General features: G+C 41.8%; 1 protein-coding gene across 2 annotated transcripts in view; it reads left to right on the top strand.

The window, feature by feature from the left end:
• The first annotated feature begins 18,906 nt into the window (after nt 1-18,906).
• Nucleotides 18,907-20,522, top strand: part of LOC126212842 (ankyrin-3-like) — a 94,139-nt gene continuing 92,523 nt past the window's right edge. Inside the window, exon 1 of one of the 2 annotated variants that reach the window (XM_049940260.1) lies at nt 18,907-18,998. The gene's annotated coding sequence lies outside the window, so the exon portion shown is untranslated. Of the gene's footprint in view, nt 19,033-20,522 lie in introns of both variants that reach the window. The other variant, XM_049940261.1, reaches the window with a different exon arrangement.

Below are 20,522 nucleotides of genomic sequence, written 5' to 3'. Positions count from 1 at the left end.
TGTCTTGCTCGTATTTGTAAAATCAGCCAACATGGCCTTGCTGTGTTGCTACTGCGAATGTCTCAAAACGAAAGGAAACTACAACCGCTATTTTTTCCAAGAAGATGTAAATCTGCTGCATCGTTAAAAGGTGATGGTACAGTCTCTGACAAAATATTACAGACGTAAAATAATAGCCCTTACCGATCTCTAGGCTGGGACTACTCTAAAGTGTGACGTAATCAGAAGAACGAAGCTGGCATTCTACAGGTCGGAGTACGAAGCGTTAATGCCCTTAAGTAGGTAGGTAGGTTAGATAATTTAAGAAGAGAGATGGATACGTTCAAGTTAGGTGTAGTGATAGAAGTGAAATGCGGTAGCCTGAAGATCAAGACTTCTAGTTAGGTCGGTATGGGATTACCAGCACTAAATGAAATAGAGCTAATGCAAGAAAAGGTCTAATAATCAATAAGAGGATTTGAATGTGGGTAACCTACTACCAGAAGCATAGCAAATGAATCATCAGGGAAAAGGTATGTACGAATGTAACACTCCTCAAAGGAGTACAAGTTCATAAGCCTGCTAGCTCAGCAGCTGGTGGAGAGAGTGAGACAGTGTTTGTTGAGATAAATTATTGAAGTGGTTAATGGCGACGAAAATTTAGATGTGATGCAAGGAGTGGAATTCTATTAGAGGAAGAGAAAGAAAAACGCTAGGAGAACGAGGACTGGCATGGTGGGTTTCTGCTGTGAGCATAGTTTCATCGTTGGTAACATTTAGTAATACTGAAGAAATTCCAGGAATGTGTGGCTTTTCGCATATGGGTGTTTGATAAATTTTAAGTACCATTGGTCGTGGAGATTTCCAAATGGAGCATTAGGTAACGGAAGAAATGCACTTTGTCAGGCTTTGAAAGGAATAATCGGTGGCAAGATTTGTGTGTGCTTTATGTGCATGTGTGAAAGGGTAAAACTCGTTTCACGAATTTCCCGCAAACGTGACCTCAGTTAGTCACAATATGGACGACCACATGATCGACTATCGATTTTGTGACAAGGAAGGATATGAATGGTATTGCATGTCGATTCACTCGCAGCAGTTTAAACTTTCCTCTTAGGTTCCAGCCTAACCTCATACTCGAAACACGGCACTTATTCGGAAACAGAGAGTAAAAAATATTTACGAGAAGAAGGAATATGGATGTTATTGTTACTTGCTTCACTCGCAGCAATTTAAGCTCGCACATGTTCCTGCATAGCCACGCACTCGGAAATTGCTATTTATTTCATCTTCACACAAAATGTAAAAAACATCTTTTATTGTGCAAGTTACTTCTATTACATTAGCAAGAGAGTCGGAGAATGTGCTACCAAAGATAACATGACAAAAATATTTGCATGTCATGTGATGGGAACCCACAATTTTCGACTCCAGAAACCCCTCCGTTATCTATTACACTAACAGTTAATCATGTGAAGTTTGTCTCAGGTCATCATATTTTCTCCTGAATGTAAACATCGTTGGTGCGTTATTAAGTTGCATTATACGATAATGACGAAGTGTTTGTAATAAATTATGAGTGCTCTGCTAATTTAGAACTACATACTACAAATTATAAAACAAACGTGTTTCATACTTAATCTGGAAATTATTGACGATAATAACTCACATCTGAGAGAGCACTTTTATATGAAGGCATTACCATCGATAAATCATTACGTAACATTTTATGATTGCAGTAATTATAATATATCTATCCAAGAATGACGTGGTTTGGAAATTCTTCAGCGCTTGCACATTAACTCTTGTCAGTGGCCCGTACAGAAGGCTACCGAAAGCTGATAGCCGATCATGCGTTCGTCGATATTGCGTGTGACCTCAACATGACGTCACGTTTGCAGAAAGTGTGTTGAAATAAGAGTTACCCTGATTGGAAACATAGCACGGAGTAAACGATTGTTCATATTATCAGTCCTTTGCTACTAAAAATTCGAATGGCAGAAAGCTAATCTGCCCAAGAATAGCAGCATCCATAAACATCGCCACAGACGAAGCGTTTTAAAAAATACAGGATGTTTCGGAAAGAATATATGTATTACAAAATATTGCTTTGTCCAAACTATCGATCGCTGCGCCTTGGCTCGGCTATTGGAGAAACGAATACATAGTCTAGTTCATATTAATAGCCGCTACATGTCAGTGGTCTCCTGTTATCTTTGGTAAGCGTGATATGATCAAAATGGCTACCCCACAGCAGAAATCATTTTGAGTTCTAGAGTTTACGAAGTGCAGTTCCGTGATTACAGTGCAAAGACGTTTCAGGTTGAGGTAACAAATTGATCCAGATGGTATCGACAGTTTCTAGATACAGGACGTGTGTGTAAAGGAAAGAGTCCTGGCCGCCCTCGTGTTCTCCAAGTAAATGTTGCACGAATTCGAACTGCTTTCAAACACAGTCTCTCAAAATCAACTCGTCATGCCATTCGGGAGTTACAACTGCGTACAACAACAATTTGGCGTGTTTTGAAACGTCAGTTGGTAATGAAGCAGTACAAGTTACAGCTGTTACAAGATCTGCGTCCTGTTGACTAACGCAAACGTGCGGAATTTTGTAACGAGATTCTTGACACTATTGACAATGATAACCCTTTCGCACAACGAATCGTGTTCAGTGATTAAGCGACCTTCCGTGTTAGTGGTGAGGTAAACAAAGACAATGTTCGAAATTGTGGCCATAGAACCCGCATACAGCGACTGAACATGTACGAGATTCGCCCAAAGTCAATGTGTTTAGTGCGATAAGCCGATCACCTGTTTACGGCCAATTCTTCTCTTAAGGAAACACGATTAACGGCCAGCAGTATCTCGCTACGTTAAAAATACTTATTGTTTCTTAGATTGCACGAAGACAACTTCATTTTTTCCACAACACGGGCACCCCCTCGCTGGATTCGCCAAGTGTGTGACTATCTGAATGAAACTCTACCGAACCGTTGGATTGGACGTCAAGGAGCTGGCGACTTGGCATGCCTCACCTGAACTCCACAATCATCGCATTTGACTCCCTCTGACTTCTTCCTGTGGGGTTGCGTTAAAGACAACGTTTATGAAGCACCACTCCAACAGAACCTGGAAGAGTTGAAGAACCGGATCCGCAGAGGTGTAACATCAGTGACGAAGGACATGCTTGCCCAGATATGGGAGGAATTTGAGTATCGATGTGCTACTGTTCGTGTCGCTGATGGAAGACATATTGAACTTCTTTAATCTGAACTTGAGACGTTTGTAGATATGAGTGTAAAGTTTCATATTTGTATTTCGTAAGGTTAAATAAATATATGCATTCGAAGTAAATATATTCTTTTTGAAACACCCTGTAATGGCGAAAAGAGAATGTCTTGGTAAAATTAGTTTTATTCGGTTCCGTAATGTCAAAATTGCCAACGTAATATCACACGCCAATGAGGGAAACATACCATTTGAAATTAAAGGGAAAAGGAGATCAGTACAGGACGCACAGGGCCGCCTCGTGCAAGGCAGCCACCTGTCGCCAGACACCCCTGCTTACTCCACTGTATTTATAAACACGCCGCTTCACTGCAGGCGAAGCCCGTCCTATCACTGGCGACACAGCGTCCCCGATCCGTGACCCGGAAAATCAGCGTCTTTATGTTTTCCTCAGAGGAAGTCACTCACCAATGAAGTTCGCGAATTGCTTTCACTCAGACTCTCCATCTGCGGGTGAAAGATTTTCCTTCTTCTACGAAAAGCAAAGAATCCCTGAACGAGGAGAAAATCTTTAAAAAAATCACTTCTCCAGAATCTGTATTACAAGGCGAGCAATTCTCGCCGCTTTCATTTTATTAAGTCCATTCAGTTTGTAGTACTTAAATTTATATTACACAAATCTGGTATTTTATAACGATTTTGAATATTTTCCCTGGAATTGTCTCCATGTTACAAAATACACACTTTTGTTCTGCAGACTTATGATAGGCTTAATTTCTACAAATATAATTTCATACAAACAAATTATAAGCTACAAGTTTAGCGTGATTGAAAACAGCTCATTACACCAATATAAGTGACAACAGGATCTATTTTTTTAATAATCATTACACTAAATCATCTTCTTACTTTCATTCTACCTGAACCAAAATCACATGGGCTCTTCTGGAGAAAACAAACAAACGACAGCCTCGAGCACCACCCACGTCGTACAGTTCGGCATATCCTTTGGTGGAATCCTCATATGGCAGTCAGTTGGTTTCACTTTTCAAGGACAGAATAGCAGCAGATGCGTGGGACGAACAGCCCTGTACTTCTACTCATGGATTTGAAATCAGGATCAAGATACCAGTTTGCCTGGTTCCCTGTACTTTCGCAGATATTTTCTCCCTCACTGAAAGCACAACTGAGGCAGATTTGATCACACTGGCAAAAGTATAATAACAACTTGTGCGTTCCAAGATGTATTGAAAAGAAATGTGACAAGTGTGAACGAATGTGGGAGAGCGTGTTTCACGGCCAATGTGCGGACGAAACAGCAACCAGACATTGTAGGCCTTATGCTGCCGTAAATCTAGAAGCAAAGGTTGCAAGAATCGATTGGTAATATCTGGACATAGTGATGGGACAGATATCAGATTCTGTACTTGCGTTCTGTTACTTGCGCAACTTTTAAATGCACATAATTTTGATCAATGTAAACAGTATTAATTGAAACTTGGACACAATCACTTTAAGGTTGATTTGCACGATTTTTCTGCACTTGCTTCTTTTTATCCTTTTTATCGTTCGCTGCACAGCCGGTGGTTGCGCATACTTCCGGAGAAATGGTGGTGATTTCTTGGATTATATCGTCAAATGGACTTCAGACAACTTTGCTCAGACGTGTTGTGCAGTGTCTCTCGTACCCCGATATATCGCGCCTCGTCGCACTTTCCAGTTCTGAGCACAAAACGAACACGTACTGATGGCTAAAACAACAGACACACGCTCCAAGTGAGGAGTGTGTGCTGTAATTTGATTTCATTATGCTGAGGGATTCAGACTGATTTCATGCGGCCCATGAGAAACAGCCGTGACGTGTGATATCAAGGAGTGGCAGTCATGCGAGATATTTGAAGTAGGATGTTCATGATGTAGGTAGTCAGGGAAAGAAGCGAATGTCAGCTGATGTTCTTGTTCACTGATTGGATAAGGCGATTCGAGAAAAATGACCGTAAGGGACAGGTCAGAACAAGCGGAGAGGAACGCTGTCTTTAGGCAATGTTCCTTTTCATGAGAATGCTCATCAGCACACTGCAGCTACTATGAAGACGCTCGTGCAGAGTTTCAAATAGGAAGTCTTTGGTCTCCCACCATAACAGCCCAGATTTTGCTTTTTCCCTGACGGCAGTGTGGGGCTGTGTCGGATGCCTCCCTGAAGTCAAGGAAAACGTCAGCAACCTGGCCACCGGTGTATACACCGTCCTGGGCCTCACGGAAGAACACAGCGAGTTGAGTATTGCAGGAATCCATGTTGATTTTATATAGCAGGTTTCTGTGAGCGTAATACATATTCCATAGTTCTTGGTTGATGTCAACTATACAGGCGTATTATATTTACCTCGGTCTTATGGTCCTTCTTCGAAATGAAAATGCCCTGCGCTTCTTTTCAGTCGCTAGCTACTCTTGGCTGCTCCATGCGACCTACGATAAACAGCCCGTCCTTGTTCAGGTTTCGGCGCTGTTCTTCATCTTCCTGCCATTGGAACTTTCAACAGCACGCCACTGACAGTATGAACACTCGTTTGCTCCGTGTTATCTTCAAAAGATAACATGAGGCAAGGGAACCTTCAGATAGTCAGTTCTGATCTAACGAAAAAATTCGAATGTAAGGAAGCAGAAGAACATATCTAAATCCAGAACATGAAAACATTTGGAACATCTTCCCCAAACCCTACCAATGACAACGCCGTTGAAAACAGGATAATGGCGTATGACCTGATAAAACTCGTTTATTCACTTGAATATGTTCGATCTAACGTGAAAATTATCAACATAATGTTGCACGCAGTTTTAAACGGCTGGACGAGAAAGTGTCAGGCCTGTATCTAGGGGAGATCGCAATTTCACTTGGCGCCCAGCCATATTCTTGAAAAAAATCATCCACCACATGTTGTTTATCGATCATTCATATGATTTCGAAACGCATACGAGTTGTTTCTTCAACATTTTTGAAATTCTGAGTTGATTTCTGAACGAATAATAAGTTTTTTCTAATGCATGCATAGTTTACGTGGTGTGTCTGCCAGGGAAATCCCTTCGCGTGTAGAAATAAAAAAAGGGGATGGTGCTATACGAGCTGAGCCGAATAAACCCGAACTGTTGAATGCCGATCGCTGTTTGTTTATGTGGTTGACTGGGTGTGCGAATGATCAGCGTTGTTATTATTACCAGTGAAATTCATAAAGTCAGACTACCAGGTTGGAAAGATCACATATTATGTTCTGGGTGTATCCTAGATAAGGAAATTTTGACAGAAAGTGTTTGCCAAATCGCTACATTACCAGTTGTTACTGCCGGTTAGTAAACGCATTAAGTTCTGTTCTCGGTAAAGTGCGGGAAACGCGTCGTACGAACACGCAATGACACCTAACCGGCGAATAAAAGCGGGATAACTGAACCTGTGCTGCTGGCAGGGTTACTGAAATTAACCAGAGATTATGTTTAGACAGTGGCAGCAACAGTTGTGATGAAAAGATTATGTGTTAGAACGAGGAAGGAGAAGAAACCGGGACACCTCACAAATTATGAGGAAGAATTTGACGATTCCAAAATTATATGAAAAATTCGGTACTAACTACTTGTCGATCTCATGCTTGAGGAAGTGGAGCGTATGAACGAAATGTGAAACTATTTCTTAATATAAGACTTTTTGATTGCAGTAGGCCATAATAGCCATTTGATATTAGTACTTCATGAGTTATCTTCTGCTGTGTTATTCATTTAAATGAAGTACACAGAAATGACCATTTATGCAAAAACAGTGTCACTTATCAGGTGTGTTACAAATCCTGCAATATAAGAAAGGCCCATTTCCTTTTATTTAGCAGACAGTGGGGAAATAGACGTAATCAAATCGAGAAACCACACCGGCCTTGGGTAATATTTGTATTAACACAGCTTTTTCAGTATGAGACAGTAGTAGTTTCATTTTTCATGTAGCAAAACATTTAACGGACTTTGATGTGGTAATGGATTGTTTCACAAATATGCATCCACGGAGTGTAAAGCTGTAGCGAGTTTAGTGACAAAAAAAGTGCCGGGACATTCGGATTGAAGAAATGTGTACTGTCTTGATTGTCTCTTGTTTTTACTAGTTTTATGTTTCCTATATTTAACTTTGTATCACATTAATGAGAAAGTTATTAACAAGTAGATTGTCTGCAGTTGAATGCTCTCATTTTCCGTCTTGTAAAGTCATCAGAGGACCAAAAAGAATTGTAAAATGATTCAGATAAGATATCTGCATGGTGCGAAAAGTGGAAGTTGACCCTGATTAAAGAAAAGTGTGAAGTAACTCACATGAGTACTAAGATAAATCAGTTAAATTTCGGGGGTCATAAATCACTCAAATCTGAAGGCTGTAAATTCAACTAAATACCGAGGGATTACAATAACAAATAACCTAAATTGGAACGATGACGTAGATAATGTTGTCGGTAGAGCAAACCAAAGACTGCGATTCATCGGCAGAACACTTAAAAGGTGCAACAGATCTACTAAAGAGACTGCTTACACCACGCTTGTCCGCCCTATTCTGGAGTACTGTTGTGCGGTGTGGGATCCGCATCAGGTGGGACTGACAGATGGCATCGAAAAAGTATAAAGAAGGGCAGCTCGTTTTGTATTACCGTGAAATAGGGGAGATAGTGCCACAGACATGATACGTGAATTGGAGTATTAAACATTAAAACAAAGGAGATCTTCTCATGAAATTTCTGTCACCATTTTTCTCCTCCGATTGCGAAAGCATTCTTTTGGCACCCACCTACATAGGCAGAACTGATCATCACGATAAAATACGATAAATCAGGACTCGCACAGAAAACTAAGTTCTCGTTTTCCCCACGCGCCATTCGAGAGTGGAACGGTAGAGAGACAGCTTGAAGGTGGCCCATTGCACCCTCTGCCAGGCAATGTAGTGCAATTAGCAGAGTAACCACGAAGATGTAGATGTAGGCAATAAAGAGTGCAAATTTTCTGAAGAGTTCTTATTCTCCATGTCACAAATAACGCAACCAAGTATTAATTGGGAGATTTTTTTTTTTTGAGAAGGTTAGGATGTCAAATCGGTCGACTGTGAGCAGGAGAGGCACCACGGGACTTTTCAACTGCCACTGTCCTGAATATACTCTTGATGGCTTCCAATACAAAATATACACATTTGAATAGCATAGAGCGAAATACAGCGTCGTGCGAGAGGAGACTGCTGTGTGAAGAGGCGTGGCACTACACTTCGGCAGACTTAAGACCGAAAAGCATGCCTTACATATCCTCGAACGTATATGTTTCATATTTCGAACTCATCAGAAAGATGCACGCTGAAAAATGATCACATGTTGAAACCTTCCCGTCTCCTTTATGCCTCTTTTGTTAATGATAACCTTCCCTTTTACAATATCCTACGTAACCTTCCCTTAGGATTTCTACCTCTTGCTTAATAATAACAAATGAAATCTTCCCTTTGAAATTTATTCTCTTTCTCAATCTTCGCATACAAATTTAATTGCTGCTTGTTAAAAGTGATTTTCTGATTATTTCGACGAAGCATAGAATGTGTCGTCGACGTGGCCCTCAGTCATTGCCTGCAATAACCCAAAACTGTTCCTTAGCTTTTTTACTGTTACTGGATCGCCATCTGATTCCTACATCGAACTGCGACATGAATATACTTACTCCGTTTTACTATACTCTATTAGCTGCTGGTGGGCTGTCATAATAAGTGGCTGTATTTATTACCAAAGCTGACGTTATTCTTTAATAGCAAAGCTGACGTTATTCTATAATTAATTTGACTGAAGTTACGTAATTCATAGTTACACTTTTTCTTGACAACAATAAAATTTTTGCAAAGTTTTATGTTGATAGTTTTTGGGATGGATTGTAATCAGTAATGCAACATTGCTGGCAAAAATTAATTATATTCTGAAAACGCTTCAAATATTTACTGTTGGTAATGAAATGATTTTACAAACGTTCAAATGGGGATTACTTTTTACAATAATTTTACAACTAGCATTGCGCAATCATACCTTCAGTAGTCTTGAGTTTCGCAAAGAATTAATTCAATAATATTAGTTCCTCTTCTTATAATAGTTAGCTGATGTCTCTGTACATCTGTTTATAATCTCTTGTAAATCATAGCTAGTGGCTGGCAGGCACACTACTCCTCTCAACCTCTCGCTTCAGACCTGCTACCGACTCGCTTCACTTCTCGCTTACTACTGACTTCTTACGAACGCTAAAGTGCGGTCTCTCCCTCCAACAATGCTTTCTGGTGCAGACAATCCCTGCTACCACTACAAAATGTATCAATGCGTGGTCTTTTCTTAAAATGTATCCATACGCGGTTTCTCCCACCCTTTTTAAAATTATATCAACAATACTTTGAAGCAGATATTCCCTGCTACCACAATTATTTCCAACATGACAAATATTAATTATTCCTACTTAATCCTATTAATAAAATATAAACATATTTCATAAACTGTGATTTGACAATAGACAATAGAAATATACACGTCTTACAATGTTTCAAAAATCGATTTTTTTTTAATTTTTTGTGTCCTATCCCAAACAAACGATGGGTTGGGGGGAGGGTAGATGCCACTATCAAGTTTATACCCAGGTGGGAAATATCGTCGACCTGAGTCTGCCAAACAAAAAGAAGAAACGAGTGCAGTACAAGACGAATGAGCCGCTACGTCCTTGCAGCTCTCGTCATGTTGCTAGGCTGCCAACTGGAACTGCCTCTCCGGTGCACTGCGCACGCGTCCGCCTTATCGGCGTGACGTAGGGAGAAGTCGATTTAAGGAAGGCGAGGCGCCCCATATCGCTAGCGAACCACTGCCCCAGACCGCTAACAGTCGCTATCAACGTTTATTTATTTATTTTTTCGTGAGAAGTAATTACCCACCACTGCAGTTGAGCAACAAACAAACAGCGTAACTGTGGCCCAATGATTTCCTGACTGTTCTTCCAAGAACGGGTCTGCGGAGGAGGAAAAGGATGTACAGAGGCCTTCTGTTTGCATAATTTATGAAATGTTCAATGCACAGGTTCACGTAAAATTATTTCACCGTTTTACTTATACATGCTGTATCTGAAAGAATAATCGGATTTGGCAAGTCTACATTTTTGAATACCGACCCTATGACTTACCTTAGAAGGTAGGTCAAGGACAGATAAATCTACGTTCCTAACATTTGTAGAGTTAGAGAAAGCTTTAGACAGTGTTGCTGGAATTCTCTCCTTCAAATTTTGAAGGTGGCAGAGGCCAAATACAGGGAGCGAAACGCTATTTTCAATTTTTATAGAAAGCAGATGGCAGTTATAAGAGTTAAGGGGCATAAAAGGAAAGCAATAGTTTGGGAAGGGAGTGAGACAGGGTTGTAGCCTGTCCCTGATGTTATTCAATCTGTATATTGAACAAGTAGTAAAGGAGAGAAAAGAAAAATTTGGAGTAGGAATTAAAATTCATGGAGCAGAGATAAAAACTTTGCGGTTTGCCAATGACATTGCAATTCTGTCAGAGACAGTAAAGGACATGGAAGAGTAGTTTAACGGAATGGACAGTCTCTAGAAAGGACGAAAAGCAAAACGAGGATAATTGAATGTTGTCGAATTGAATCAGATGATGTTGAGGGAATTAGACTAGGAATGAGACACAAAGTACTACATTTGTATTGCTATTTGGGAAGTAAAATAACTCATGATGGTAGAAGTCGAGAGTATGTAAAATGTAGACTGCCTGTGGCAAGGAAAGCGTTTCTGAAGAAGAGAAATTTGTTAACATCGAGTATAGATTTGAGCGTCAGGAAGGCTTTTATGAAAGTGTTTATGTGGAGTGTAGCCATATATGGTAGTGAAACATGAGCGATAATTAGTTTAGAGAAGGAGAGAATAGAAGCTTTGGAAATGTGGTGATACAGAAGAATGCTGAAGATTAGATGGATAGATCAATTAAACTAATGAGGAGGTACTGAAGACTATTGGGAATTTGTGACACAACTTGACTAGAAGAAGAGATCGGTCGGTAGGACGTGTTCTGAGGCATCAAGGGATCACCAGTTTAGTGTTGGAGGGCAGCGTGGAGGGCAAAAACCATAGAGGATAACCAAGACATGAATACACTAAACAGATTCATAAGGATGTATTTTGCAGTTGTTGCTTGAAGAAGCTTGTGTAGTATAGAGCAGAATGGGGGGCTGCATCGAACCAGTCTCTGGAGAACACCACAAGATAAACATTTTTGAAACTAATATACATATACGAGGGTCGTTCAGTAAGTAATGTCCCACGTTATTTGTCTCAGAACATATTTATTGTTTAGAGTCAGAGTTTGGTAACAATATACATCAACATGTCTTGTTCATGTCCTATGTTTCTACATAGACTCAATCACGACCAATGGCCATGCGCCAATGTTGTGGAAGAGTATTTATTCCCTGTAGGCGTAGCCATGTTTTCACTGCACCATTGACACTCTCGTCATCTTCAAAGTGTGTTCCCCATAGAGAATCTTCAAGTGGCCCAAAGAGATGGAAAGCCGAGGGTACCACGCCTAGAGTGTAGTAAGGATGATGCAATGGTGTCCAACCCATATGAACAGTTCTCGGGTGTATGACCGGGTAGCGTCGTAATTTCTCCACAGTATTTCGGCAGACGTACACGCTGATACTAAAATGTAAACAGTCAGTAGCGAGCCAGTGTGTGTGTTGGACCTTCCATCAAGCTACGGACCCCCTTGAAGATGTATCCCGTAGTCGGAGACGAAACGTTGGGAATCACCTCAGAATTCATCAACCGACCACGGCATAACAGCCCGGATAATTATAATGGAGATAGACGTACACGCTGTCATCTTCAGGTGGTTCCTGACGAATGCTGTGCTGTTCCTCTCGGCGCCGAGAGGAACAGTACAGCATTCATCAGGAACCACCTGAAGATGGCAGCGTGTACGTCTGCCGAAATATTGAGGAGAAATTACGACGCCACCCGCTCGGATACCCGAGAACTGTTCAAACTGGAAATACGCCGGGAAAACTTCAGATTGGATGTCCAACCTAATTTGTCCATGTGTTCCCAGGTTCTCTGCCTTTTGTGCTGGTGTGCATTGTTGCGTTGGTGCAAGGTTTCTCCTGGATTCTTGTCCGATCGAACACGTCTGAAACGGTTCTTGAGTTTATTCAGAGTCTTTACGTATGCCTCTGAGTTGTTGGTTGACCCTCTAAGCATCACATTCCTGAGAATGACGCCATTACAATCCCAGAAGACTGTCACCATGACTTTTCTGGCAGAGGGCATTGCCCTGAATTTCTTCTTTTGTGGTGAACGAGGATGATGCCACTCCATGGACTGCCCTTTTGTTTCTGGTGCAAAGTGGCGGACCCAGCTTTCGTCCCCGGTAACGATCCGTGACAGAAAGGCCTCTATGTCGGTCTCAAAACGCTCCAACAATTCAGATGAAATGGCCTTTCTTTGAATCTTGTGGTCCACTGTGAGCACTCGTGGAACCCATCGTGAGCGCCTCTTTCAATGTCCCAGAGCCTCGATCACTGCAGACGCAATTCCATTGCTGACCGACAACTGTAGAGCCAACTGTCGAGTTGTGATGCGCCGGTCGGCACGAGTAACGGCATCCTCACGAATCAGCTGTGGCAGGACGTCTCGAGCGTGGCTGACCATGGAGCTCTGTTTCTGCTTTTCCTGGGGCTGTAACTTTCTTTACCCATCGCCCAGCTGTACTCCTATCAACTGCAGCATCGCCATACACTGCACACAAGCGTTTATGGATGTTCCCAACGGTTACTTTTTCTGCACACAATAATTCAATAAAAGCATGCCACTTGTAACGTGAATCGTATGTAGACGCCATTTAGACTCTGTACTAAGGCTGTGACGTCTTCTCAACTGCATCAGCACACAGAACAAAAATAAAATGTGGTGCAGCAACAAGGACGTTTGTTTATGTATATGAATGGCTTTTAAAAAAAATGTGGGGCATCACTTACTGAACAACACTGTTACAATGAATATTCTTTTTTAATTAACGGGAAACTCAGAAAGTCTTTTTTTCGTACCTTTTCATAGGTGTTCATTTTACACCCTTTAGGTGAATGGCATATGTCAATCTGGTATTCAAATTGTTCCACACTACAGCGAGCAAGTCATGAGTTTCAGCTTCCACAGCTGGTGTTATGCGATGTCTCAGCTCATTCATTGATGTTGATAACCGAGGCACATTGAGTCTTTTATAAACCCCCACAAGAAATATCACATACAATCAAGTTCGGTGACCATGTAGGGCCGTAATGTAGGGCTGAATCATACGGTCCATCGCGACCAATCCATCGTTCGGTGATTCTTTGATTTAAAAATCCCCGCACTTCAAGACGCCAGCGTGGCAGTGCCCCATCCTGTAGGTAAATGAAGTCGTCTGAATGTGGGGCACGGAACAACCACATGAAGTTGTACAACATGACAGGAATTCTCCAAAATTTGATGTGTTTTGTGTAGTTTCACAGGAAAAGGTGTACAGTCCATTTTTCTTTGCCGAGAACACTGTTCACTCAAGCACATATCTCGATATGATTCAGAACTTCCTTTTCCCAGAGTTTGAGACTGGTGAGGATGAAGGGGAGGGATGTTTTTATTATTTCTTTTCATTGGTGGAAACCGGAGAGCCTATCAGAAGTAGATAACAGCCATGTCTGCAGGTATATAAGAAACAATGTTTTCTGATTCAGCAGTAAACAAAAATACCCTGAAGAAGGTGTGGCTTACAACAGGAAAGGAACCGTCAGTAGTTTTACATATATTGACAATGCGGTCGCAAACCCACAAAAATGTTGTTGAATGTGACCATGGCCGCGAAAACCTAAGTTTATGTACCTGAGTACAGGCGTACGTGGAAGGTGGAATTACGACTGCACTGAGTTTGTAATGGAGGTGGATTGAACACGTAGCTTGGTAAACAGATGGCGAATAAGCAAATGACTATAACGGGAAAAAATCTTGAGGACACCATTACAGAAAGACTAGGAGAAGTAGGAGGAGGTGTGATAAGAGATACTATACTGGGATAACAATTTCACAGATCTGTGGAAGTCCTAAACTCGAAACAATGAACCTAGCGTAGACCTACATTACTTGTGAATTATTGAGGCGCGTGGGAGAGCCAGATATGACCAAATTATTCCATGTGGTGAGCAGGACAAATGAGACAGGCAAAATATCCTCAGACATCGGAAATAATGCAATAAATGCAATACTAAAGAAAGCAGGTGATGGTGTGAATACTATTGAACCATCAGCATGGCTGCAAGATATGACATGAATTATCTTCTGAAGAGAAGACCACCTCGGGAAATATCAGTCTGGAGTCCTGAGAAATGCTGGAAAACGTAACTTCAGTAGAGGCAGCGAATCGATTTGAAAGTGCCGGCCGTTTTGTATGCAAGGAGCACAAGACGATAGGTCGATGTCGGGACGTGATAAATTGGCAAAACGATCGTATCGTTTTTGTACTTGCCTCTGTCCGTACGTTGTCTGAAGCTGGTTCATTTGTACATAGGTATCAAAGAGGAATGGTACGTTACACGCAGCCACGCATTGCGGTGCACGGACAGTGATCGTAACAAGATCCTAACTGACAGGGACCCAATAAGAGGGCCACACGTTGTCAATGCAGTCGCTTTCAAAGCCGACAGGGGTTGCTATTGTCAGTTAAGACTTCCGGCATAAGAAGTCAGCCTCATTCTGCCAACGACCTTGTCAAAGAGGGCGGAGGAGCGGATAGAGGTTCAGGGCACTCTCTTGTCCTAGGGGTGGGAAATTGCCCCTAAAGGCGGAAGAATCAGCAATGATCAACGACATGAGGATGCAGAAGGCAATGGAAACCACTGCATTAAAGACACGTAACGTGTATCCACAGGACATGTGGAAGTATCATGTTGATCTCTCCATTGGCAAAAGATTCCGGAATAGTCCCCCATTCGGATCTCTGGGAGGGGACTGCCAAGGGGGAGGTTACCATGAGAAAAAGATTGAATAATCAACGAAAGGATAACGTTCTACGAGTTGGGGCGTGGGATGTCAGAAGCTTGAACGTGGTAGGAAAACTAGAAAATCTGAAAAGGGAAATGCAAAGGCTCAATCTAGATTTAGTAGGGGTCAGTGAAGTGAAGTGGAAGGAAGACAAGGATTTCTGGTCAGATGAGTATCGGGTAATATCAACAGCAGCAGAAAATGGTATAACAGGTGTAGGATTCGTTATGAATAGGAAGGTAGGGCAGAGGGTGTGTTACTGTGAACAGTTCAGTGACCGGGTTGTTCTAATCAGAATCGACAGGAGACCAACACCGACAACGATACTTCAGGTATACAGGCCGACGCCGCAAGAAGAAGATGAACAGATAGAGAAAGTGTATGAGGATATTGAAAGGGTACTGCAGTATGTAAAGGGGGACGAAAATCTAATAGTCGTGGGCGACTGGAATGCAGTTGTAGGGGAAGGAGTAGAAGAAAAGGTTACAGGAGAAAATGGGCTTGGGACCAGGAATGAAAGAGGAGAAAGACTAATTGAGTTCTGTAACAAGTTTCAGCTAGTAATAGCGAATACCCTGTTCAAGAATCACAAGACGAGGAGGTATACTTGGAAAATGCCAGGAGATACGGGAAGATTTCAACTAGATTACATCATGGTCAGACAGAGATTCCGAAATCAGATACTGGATTGTAAGGCGTACCCAGGAGCAGATATAGACTCAGATCACAATATAGTAGTGATGAAGAGTAGGCTGAAGTTCAAGACATTAGTCAGGAAGAATCAATAAGCAAAGAAGTGGGATCCGATGTACTAAGGAATGACGAGATACGTTTGAAGTTCTCTAACGCTATAGAAACAGCAATAAGGAGTAGCGCAGTAGGCAGTACAGTTGAAGAGGAATGGACATCTCTAAAAAGGGCCATCACAGAAGTTGGGAAGGAAAACATAGGTACAAAGAAGGTAGCTGCGAAGAAACCATGGGTAACAGAAGAAATACTTCAGTTGATTGATGAAAGGAGGAAGTACAAATATGCTCCGGGAAAATCGGGAATACAGAGATACAAGTCGCTGAGGAATGAAATAAATAGGAAGTGCAGGGAAGCTAAGACGAAATGGCTGCTGGAAAAATGTGAAGACATCGAAAAAGATATGATTGTCGGAAGGACAGACTCAGCATACAGGAAAGTCAAAACAACCTTTGATGAGATTAAAAGCAACGGTGGTAACATTAAGAGTGCAACGGGAATTCCACTGTTAAATGCAGAGAAGAGAGCAGATAGGTGGAAAGAATACATTGAAAGCCTCTATGAGGGTGAAGATTTGTCTGATGTGATAGAAGAAGAAACAGGAGACGATTTAGAAGAGATAGGGGATCCAGTATTAGAATCGGAATTTAAAAGAGCTTTGGAGGACTTACGGTCAAATAAGGCAGAAGGGATTGATAATATTCCATCAGAATTTCTAAAATCATTGGGGGAAGTGGCAACAAAACGACTATTCACGTTGTTGTGTAGAATATATGAGTCTGGCGATATACCATCTGACTTTCAGAAAAGCATCATCCACACAATTCCGAAGACGGCAAGAGCTGACAAGTGCGAGAATTATCGCACAATCAGCTTAACAGCTCATGCATCGAAGCTGCTTACAAGAATAATATACAGAAGAATGGAAAAGAAAATTGAGAATCTGCTAGGTGACGATCAGTTTGGCTTTAGGAAAAGTAAAGGGACGAGAGAGGCAATTCTGACGTTACGGCTAATAATGGAAGCAAGGCTAAAGAAAAATCAAGACACTTTCATAGGATTTGTCGACCTGGAAAAAGCGTTCGACAATATAAAATGGTGCAAGCTGTTCGAGATTCTGAAAAAAGTAGGGGTAAGCTATAGGGAGAGATGGGTCATATACAATATGTACAACAACCAAGAGGGAATAATACGAGTGGACGATCAAGAACGAAGTGCTCGTATTGAGAAGGGTGTAAGACAAGGCTGTAGCCTGTACATCGAGGAAGCAATGACGGAAATAAAAGAAAGGTTCAGGAGTGGAATTAAAATACAAGGTGAAAGGATATCAATGATACGATTCGCTGATAACATTGCTATCCTGAGTGAAAGTGAAGAAGAATTAAATGATCTGCTGAACGGAATGAACAGTCTAATGAGCACACAGTATGGTTAGAGAGTAAATCGGAGAAAGACGAAGGTAATGAGAAGTAGTAGAAATGAGAACAGCGAGAAACTTAACATCAGGATTGATGGTCACGAAGTCAATGAAGTTAAGGAATTCTGCTAACTAGGAGCTGGTCATTCATGGTTGTTTACATCTTTGTGTGGGTTTAGTGACAGCTCTGACCAGTCAAAGGGACTGTGCCTGTGATACACTATCCACAGTCAACGTCTGATTTCAGGAGTTCTGGGAACCGGGCTGATGCAAAATTGTTTTTGATGTGTGGAGTAGGATGTAGAATCCCAAAGCACCACACAACAATCTCTAGCGTGAAATGCATACTCCACAGATAGCAGACAGAACGCCCGCCTCATTGCGCCGTTAGAGCATTCAACACTAATGGCTGTGATGTTTTGAGTTTATATTTCATACCATTCCTTGAGACCATTTCTTCGGGTTATTGGGGGAAACCACATTAAGATGTTGTTTGACAGATTTTTTGGGATTTTGTTTTGGGTGCAAGGAATTAATTACAATTTAATCAAATTTTGACAATTTTCATTCATGTTTCGAATAGTTTCTGTGCATTTTTTGAATGATTTCAGCCAAAAATAACAGAGTTATGCTGTCATGTCCGCTGAAGGTTGTGAGTAGTGAATTCTTTGTAGCATAGCCATTCCAATTTTCATATGAAATCAAAAAGGTTTTGATTTTAAGTTAATAACTTATTTTCTAAGAATATGAACCACAACGCAAGTGAAAATAATGAAAATTAAAATGTGTGCAGGCGTTGGAACAATTTACTTCGATTTTCACTATTTTTTCTCTAATTATGCAAAGAAAAATACCCTTAAAATATGATATCATATCACGAATTGTTTCATATAATTTATGGACTTAGTGTTGACGGCAAGTGCGAGGCGCCTCCTGAGAGGGAACAATTTTCTGTCCGGCTTGCGTATCTCGGAGGAGAGAGAAAGGTAACGGAAATGAACACCTCCTGCTGGCAAAGTACGTCGCAGTGAGAATGGAGCGGACTGAGCCTGGGAATGAGCAACATCTGATGTGGCGCACAGGGCTTTTTACTAGTAAGCGATTCCAGGTTCCCTGTTCCACGATCGCTTATCTCAGTCTCTGCAATTTCAGTGTTCATGCAGTGATTGGAAGGAGCGACCGTATTTCCAGTGAAACATTTTAGAAAGACAGAGTGCATCATCTTCCATTACGGTGCCAGTGTGGCCGCTGGGTGACACAATACGTGACTTGAATTCACTCACTGGGTTTGAGTAAGAGCAAGATTTCTTAGTGCTTCGGCTAAGATCAGATGGCAGAAATACTTCGAACGTCAGACCTATGCAAGAGTTATCGTTGTCGGTACGGTGGGGGGAGGGGGAAGGAGTGGTGGGAGGGAGGGGGTCTCCAGGAACACTGCACACAGAGTGGGTGGGAGGCGGCAGCCCAGTCCAGGACAAGAGGCGAGTCTCGCTGCCGACCACCACTGCACTGGCTGCCGCGGCGCCCGACGTGTCTGGTGGGTCTCCACATACTCCTTCCATCAACGTACGGTAGGTACATACTGTGCGTGTAACTTCCCTCAATTTCGCTGTCTCCTGTTCTCAGTGTTATCCACACTGAAAAGTGCCGGCTATGAAAATGGGGAAAACTAAAGTGAGACCGAGATATTTCTCTCTTTTCTAAATTAATTTCCGCGACCTGTAGCGCGACAGTTCTTATTAAGAACTCCCGTATTGGCTAACGTTAGCTTTGAAAGTTACTTACTATTGCTTCTTACAGCACAATTTATGTATTGGTGCTACTAGCAGTGGTTCTTGAACGAAAGTTGCTTTTATGTAAACTTGTCGGATCCAAATGACAACTGAAGCAGGCGAGAGTTCCGGAATGAAACTCTCACTCTACAGCGGAGTGTGCGCTGATATGAAACTTCCTGGGAGATCAAAACTGTCTGCTTAACCGAGACTCGAACTCGGTACCTTTGCCTTTCGCGAGCAAGTAGGAAGGTAGGAGACGAGGTACTGACGGAAGTGAAGCTGTAAGGAGGGGTCGTGAGTCGTGTTTAGGTAGCTCAGTCGGAAGAGCACTTGACAGTCAAAGGTCCGAGTTCGAGTCTCGGTCCAGCACACAGTTTTAATCTGCAAGGACGTTCCAGAAATAAACCTATTGCTGCTTTCTTGGGTTTGTTACCGCTTTGCGTAAGTAACCAGCCTTGCTATGGCATAGATTGACATGATAGTACGTCGATCACACGTGTTAACCAGGTTTCTGTTTTCTCCACACATTCCCCATCCACAAAATTAGTAGAAATTGGCCCTTAGCTCAGTACCGGGTACGACCTTGGTAACAGCAGTTATAGCTGCATGGCATGCTACTTAGCGACTACGATAGATCTACCATTGTCGGTAGAAGGCAAGGAAGGACTGAAAACTGTACCTCTGAATGTTGATAAACTGAGGAACGAATGCGGTAATATGCCCACATGAGTGTGTTGCACTATGTCCAGAACATTCCTGATCACCCTGCCATGCATGTGTTGAACAGGTATGTGAGAATACTTAGCACTTGCGTGTTGTTGTTGTAGTAATGACGTTAGTAGTAGTAGTAGTAATAGTAATAGTCTTTAATTAGTATATCACTTTTTAGAGGCATACTGGACACGTCTTGATATTACAATTTAGGAACGATAAATTACTGTAAGTCACATAAAGAGACATTTACAGGCTTATAGGTCTAGAATGGCAAGAGTGCGACAAATAGTTAGCTGTGACCTTATAATAGGAATAAACCTAGCATTTACCGGATATGATTTACGGATACCACGAAAATCTAAATTAGATGAGTAGGTGAAGAGTAGAGCATCCACCCTCCCGAATACAAGGCCAGTCTGTTTATGACAGTGCTACCTCATTCGGTTTATCTCTTGCGTACAATACTTCAAGTGGCAGGGAGCTAGGTTGGAGGGGTAAGGTGCTGGTGCCCAAATGAAACAGTCTATTACACAATACGAATTCATCAAACAAACTCGATAACTTGAAAAATT

The sequence above is a fragment of the Schistocerca nitens genome, chromosome 11 (assembly GCF_023898315.1).
Source record: "Schistocerca nitens isolate TAMUIC-IGC-003100 chromosome 11, iqSchNite1.1, whole genome shotgun sequence".
Taxonomy (NCBI): Eukaryota; Metazoa; Arthropoda; class Insecta; order Orthoptera; family Acrididae; genus Schistocerca; species Schistocerca nitens.
This window is presented reverse-complemented; position numbering and strand designations above follow the sequence as displayed.